This window comes from Amblyomma mixtum, chromosome 5, assembly GCF_055824585.1.
Source record: "Amblyomma mixtum isolate Tamu chromosome 5, ASM5582458v1, whole genome shotgun sequence".
Classification (NCBI taxonomy): Eukaryota; Metazoa; Arthropoda; class Arachnida; order Ixodida; family Ixodidae; genus Amblyomma; species Amblyomma mixtum.
The window spans coordinates 53,426,588-53,432,587 of NC_143016.1; positions in this window are offsets into that span (position 1 = coordinate 53,426,588).

Below are 6,000 nucleotides of genomic sequence, written 5' to 3' on the forward strand. Positions count from 1 at the left end.
TTTTGAGTGCAGAGTATCAGCGAGTGGCAGTGTGAAGACGCAAATGCCTGTGTAAGAGCCTATTTATTTTATGGTTTCATGCTTTACACTGGCAACATGACTGGTCGACGTGCATTACCTTCTGTCATATTGCATAAAGGCTGTCAAAAATATGCTCTCTGTAGCTTCTGCTTCTCTGAGGGATGACTGAGTACAGATATGCTCTAGCACTACATGGAGTGTGGATAATCATAGCAGAAGGTCCGTCATCAGGCCATGAGCCGCCATCATGTGTCTCGTGGTCCACGAGGTGCTCCATACTGCACGACATCATTCAAAAGATAATTACAACTAGGATAATACACTTGGAGCTCCCAAGAAAGGTGTAATTTCCACTTAACTGATTGCTAGCATGCACAGACGTATATTGTAATCATAAAGTGTGTTTGTTTAAGATATTTTGCACCTATTCTTCATGATTCACTAATATGAATGACTCGCTTTGTGTACAGTTTTTCCCGCCCTTCCAAATCGTAGCTCTTCCTTTACCGCCCCAGGCCGCACGACCCCGTCAACCCTACCATCTGACTTAAACCAGGGAACCATCCCATTCCCCTCGTCTCAAAGATTTGCATTCTGGGCCTTGTCGCCTCGTCCTTCACTCCCACGGCGTGCACGGCGACACCATCCAAGCTCTCCAGACACAAACCCAGCAAGTCACCCGTCCAATCTGCCGTGTGGCGAACCGGCGCGCAGGTCTGCGAGAGTGGAACACTCTCCACCTCAGCCAAGCCTACATAATGAGCCGCACGGTGTACTCATTCCCCTACCTCCCCCTATAGCAGAAGGAGTGGGACCACATCAACGAGCTCCTCAGGAGCTGCATGAAGGTCACCCTCCGCCTACCCTCCAGCACCTCTACTGCCCGGCTCCTCAACCTCGGTACCCACAACACATTTGAGGAGCTGGCAGAAGCCACTCTAACAGCAAAGCTGACATGCCTGTCGGGTACCACGACAGGCCTCACTCTGCTCTGTCAGCTAGGCATTGCCCCGATCATCCATCCTACCGAGGAGGCCCCCCCCCCCCCCCTACCTCCAGACCTACACTCCCATCTCATCACCCATCCCATCCCTAAGAACATGCACCCGGAGCAAGACGGAGAACGCAGGGCAGCCCACGCCAGAGCCCTGCACAAGCTGTACAGCGACAGTTCCGAGGTAGCCTATGTGGACGTGGCAGCAAACTTGTCGGGCTCCCGCATGGTCCTCACCGTCACTAACAATCAGGCCCAATTACTCGCATCAGGCTCCATCACCACAGACTCATCAGAAGTTGCAGAGGAAGCAGCCATTGTGCTCGCTCTCATCTCCACCTCTGCCAACAAAATTCTCTCCGACTCAAAATCCGCCCTATCCAATTTCACTAAAGGCCTGATATCCCGCACTGCGGCTTGGCTTCTACGCTTCTGGCACCCTATCCGCCCTGTAACCCTTATCTGAACCCCCGCACACGCAGGCCTCCGTGGTAACGAGGAGGTCCATTCCCTCGCCCGAGGTCTCACTTTCTCACTTTCCGGGCTGGAGTTGGACCCCCTGCACCATCCTGGGAGCGTCTGCTTACCTCCAGAGATATCCCTACCCACTACCGAGATACCCGGCGCATTTATGTACCGCTGGCTCCCTCTCTAACCCTAAACCAGGCCTCCCACTGTCGCCGACTCCAGACCCGTACTGCTTCTTACTCTACTCTTCTTCATGCCTGCTACCCCGATCAGCTCCTTTCCTCCTGTAAGCTCTGCAGGAAACCGGGAGACTTTATTCATATCCTTCTCACATGCCCTACCTTCCCACACCCTCCATCCCCAACCACGGCGGAATCATACTGGGAGACTCTCCTGGCCAGCTCCGCTGCTGTTGACCAGCGCCGGATAATTACCGACGCCTTGAAGCAGGTAGCCCTCCAAGGACTGTCCTTTGCCCTTTAAGGGCAACCCCCTAAGGGTTGCCTTGTGCCATGTAAGGGGAGGCAGGGTTTGCCCCCTCTGCATTGCTTGGCAATAAATGTTTCCACCACCACCACCACCACCAGTTTTTCCCGGGAACCAAAGTGACCATATTAACACGGTATGACTTTACTTCCCATAGTAGCAAGACAAGCATGTTCACTGGATTCACTATGTTGCACATAAGTACGAAGTTTACTTGACTGATGTATGTAGGCGTTACAATCTGGTTTTGCATAATTACCTGTGAAAGTTTTTATATCATAAAAATTGGCAAAGTAGTTCACATATGAACAAATCTTAGTTTGTTTACATCACCAAGGGCTGCAAACACGCATATGGGCCACATATGCAGGACTTACGGTCCTTTCACCGCTTGCATGTAATATTAAGCATCTCATAAAAGTACTTTTTGCTCATGCTGCAATTTTAACTTAAACGAAACCAATCATAGAATGCTGTGCGAGAGGAATGAGCCATTTTTGTCTCTTTTGCTGTGCTTATGTTAAACAAAAAAGTAAATAAAAGTGGGTATTGTCATTCTCACAGATTGTACCGAATATTGTTAGTCTTTGCTTGGTTTTCTACTAACTTTGAGGTGCTTACTTCATCACAGCTAGCACATAATAGTCTGCAAAATCTGGCACATTTGTGTTAATGTGCAGCCTTTAGAATGAATTATGCCATAAAAGTCTGACTTCCAAGCAGATAAATATGCTGCTTGTGAGCTCTCGCTGCAGATAATGGTAGTGCCTTGCAACTCCTCTTCAACAATGCTTTGAGCAGTTCTGTGCAGTTAATTTCTCTGCTATGTGTGGTGCAACAGGGTGCTAGCGTCCAAATTTTGGGGCAGTTACCTTAATAGAATTCCGCCTGTGGTGTCTATGAAGAGTTCCACTGCTGGTATGAATGAAGCTCTGTGATTTAAAACACCATCCCTTGCAAGTATTGGGCATGCTGCTCAACTGCTGGCGATGGAAGCCACCTGAACATACGACTCTCATGGCTCATGCCTGTAGACTTTGTGAAAGGCAAGGCTGCAAAGCTGATGGCATCTCTTTAAGTCTTGAAAACTTGTAATAAGGCATCAACGGCCCACAAGGCTTCTTATAGTGAAGAGCTTCTCTCCTACCCACTGAGACAACTGGCAAGTATTGGTTGAAGCTGTTGCGGCGGCCAGTGGCTAAATTATCTTGTTGCTGAGCACGAGGCCGTGGCATCGAATACCGACCATGGCGATTCCATTTTGGTGGCGGCAAAATGCAAAAATGGCAATTTGATACACTTGTAGGTGCATATTAAAGAATCCCAGGTGGTTGAAATAAATCTGCAAACCTCTACTGTAGCACTTCTCAAAGTCTTCAGGAAGTTCAACACACACGTGTTACTACAGATTGCTCGGGTGATGGTTTGAAGACAATTTTGGTAGCACAAAAGATCTGCCCAGGTTAGATGTTACCATTAAATTTAACATAGAGTCCTCAAATAGGTGTTAATCTATATCTAGGCGCTGTAACTGAATCTGGGTCTGAGTTAAACGTCCACCACAACACCATCAACCTCGCATTATCTGCAGCCAATCTATCATTATGGCTGTTCATTCTTTATAGAAAGCACGATAAGCTCAGTCACCTAGAGAAAATCTGCACCTGGGTTCACAATGGGTAAATTTTCCTATCAAGAAAAGCACCTGACTTTTCATCCCAAGTTGACATTTACAGAAGAGTACATCAAGGTTTCAGACAAAATAGGTGCCTGGTACAGAAGTTTCTGCGATGAAACGGCTTGTGATGACACAATGAATGCAGTGTCAGTGCAGTATTTATTATTGAAAACACTTTCAATCCTGCTTATAGTAATGGCACTTGAAAAGGTCGACAATGAACTTGTCATCACTTACCTTCACTTCGTTTTACAATAGATGTTAACTGCATATTTAAACTAGTGTTAACAATCTAATGCAGATCATGTACATTTTGAGAAAAGATGCTAGGATTTTTTAAAGCCATTAACAAATCGCTGTCAACATTCGTGTTCAAAGGACTGCTTGACATGCAATTTGCTGGTTTGTTTTGATTCCAGTACACACAGAGTTATGCTGTAGTGTAACATGCAAAGTACAGTGTGCTGTGTACCTCAAGGCACTTGTTTTGTGAATGACAATAAAGAACAAATTGCTAGTGGCAATGAGACTGCTGAAAATCATCTTTCCAGGTTAATAATTCAGCTTGAGTATATACAGTACATGTAAAGATGTGAAGTTAGTTCAGCAAAATTTTAAAATAAACAGCAAGTTTTATATTGCATGTAGTTTTTCACACCTCAGCATATCCAGCAGATCTTCTGCAATCCCGTGTCACAACCACACAGCTATATCTTTTGGACAGTTGAAAGAAACTTTGAATCTCCCATTGTCCGTTGGCACTTTACATCTTATTGCTGGGCAGACTGGTTTTTGGTGGAAGCCACCTTCTTATAGGTTCAAGGGAGGCAACAGTAGCGGGAAAATAGTGGGACTGTGTGCTACCACCAACTGTTTATGGATGCAGTAACAGCTACATTAAAGAGAGAACAGTGTATTCACTTCACCAATAGTTGCCAAATCTGAACAATTCAGTTATTAACAAAACTGGCAGTTAAAGAAAAAGAACCTTTTGATGGATGTGCATGGCAATGAAAGTGGCAAATGCTTGCAGTCTTCTTTTCTTTCTTGTGGAAAGCTTACAACACACTTCATGCGTAGGTACTCATTTAGTTTTTCTTCTTGTAATTATTCTTTGCCCCTGTAAAGCATTAATCGCATATGCAGATGTAGCAATGCACCGTGAGATGTGCTAGAAGCATACCTTCAGCACATTTTTCTGAACTTCAACAAATGACTTTTTATGAAATAGGCATATAATCCCCATCTCGTGTGGCCTTTTCATATCTCAGATTAACCAGCTGTGTTCTCAAGCAGCAGCCATGTTTTAACAGTGTCTGGACATGCAGATGGCTTGCAGCATTGCTCAATACTCAATGAGCCATAGCAATTCGTGACGTGTTGAATGCAACTTTAGAGGACAAGGGTTTTTAGAATAGTGGAATGGATCTCACTTGCAAGGTTCCAATTTGAAACTCGCAGCAGTTTCTAGATTTGAAGACTAACATGTAAGATAAAGACAGCTCGTTTTAGTGCACTCTGACCTCTGTAGCAGAATCTCATTATTCGAACTTGCTTAATTTGAAATTTTGGATTTGATGCTCTGGACCTGACAACATCATTTCCTAGAAAGGCTCCCCTTAATTCAATTTTCATATCATCCAAAGAAATTTTCAGTCTCCTTTCAGTTTGGATTACAAGAATTATGTGCATGCATGTTTTCACTGTAGTGCTTAAAAGCAATAAATTGCGACATTCTGCCATAAATCTGTGGTTCAAATATCACATGAACGCGAAGTCAAAAAAGGATAGTATCAGTTATCAATCTGGCTTACGGCTGAGAGCAGGTTATCTTCATTCCATTCTGTTCGCAGCTTCCTGAAATTCCTGACATCATGGCAGAGATGATAATGGACATGCCTTGAAGTGCATGGCAGCACACACACATATCCTGAGCCACAATCTGCGGAAACTGACTAGTCAACAGGCCTGTCTTAAAAGCCTTCTCATTTATATACAAATAGGCTTGCCCAACTCTCCCCAGATATCAAGATTATAACAGAGATTTAAGCTTGCCGCAAGAATCACTAAGTGGTGTATGTGCATTGTCCCACACAGTTAAATTAAGAAATTCTCTCTTCATGTTAACAGCATAAATCATATACCAGCCAATAACTGAACAACAACACGAGACAGCGTGCAAAAATTAAACTGAAACAGCAGTTTGAATCTCACTACACCGCCACACCCACATGTCAGTTCGATCTATTAGGGAAGCATCAGATCCTCGCACCTGTGAAAGCAATGAGGTGGATTTTTGCTAGAAGCCTTCTACAATAAACTTAAGAATGGTGCCTGTGCTGTGAGTTAGACC